The 221-nt window shown below is 58.4% G+C and overlaps 1 protein-coding gene across 1 annotated transcript in view; it reads right to left on the bottom strand.

Moving 5' to 3' along the window:
* Positions 1-221, bottom strand: part of LOC104270981 (hemicentin-2-like) — a gene marked incomplete at both ends in the record, with an annotated part of 27861 nt that overhangs the window by 18381 nt on the left and 9259 nt on the right. The window lies entirely within an intron of this gene.

Genomic DNA, 221 nt, shown 5'->3' with positions numbered 1-221 from the left:
AGTTGGGGGGGGCACGCCAGTGGCATTGCATTGCAGGGTGACAGCCACTCCCTCGGTGGCACTTACAAGGACAGGGCCAAGCTCAATGCTGGGAGGAACTGTGAAGGAAGAGAAGCATCTCATCCTGTTTAGCCAAGGCCATGCTCACCAAGGACAGAGGAGTTTTGCTGCTTAAGAAGGGCACAGGGCACCCCAGAGCGGGGACATCACGCTGCACGCAC

This window comes from Apaloderma vittatum, unplaced genomic scaffold (genome assembly GCF_000703405.1).
Source record: "Apaloderma vittatum isolate BGI_N311 unplaced genomic scaffold, ASM70340v1 scaffold24332, whole genome shotgun sequence".
NCBI lineage: Eukaryota > Metazoa > Chordata > Aves > Trogoniformes > Trogonidae > Apaloderma > Apaloderma vittatum.
This window is presented reverse-complemented; position numbering and strand designations above follow the sequence as displayed.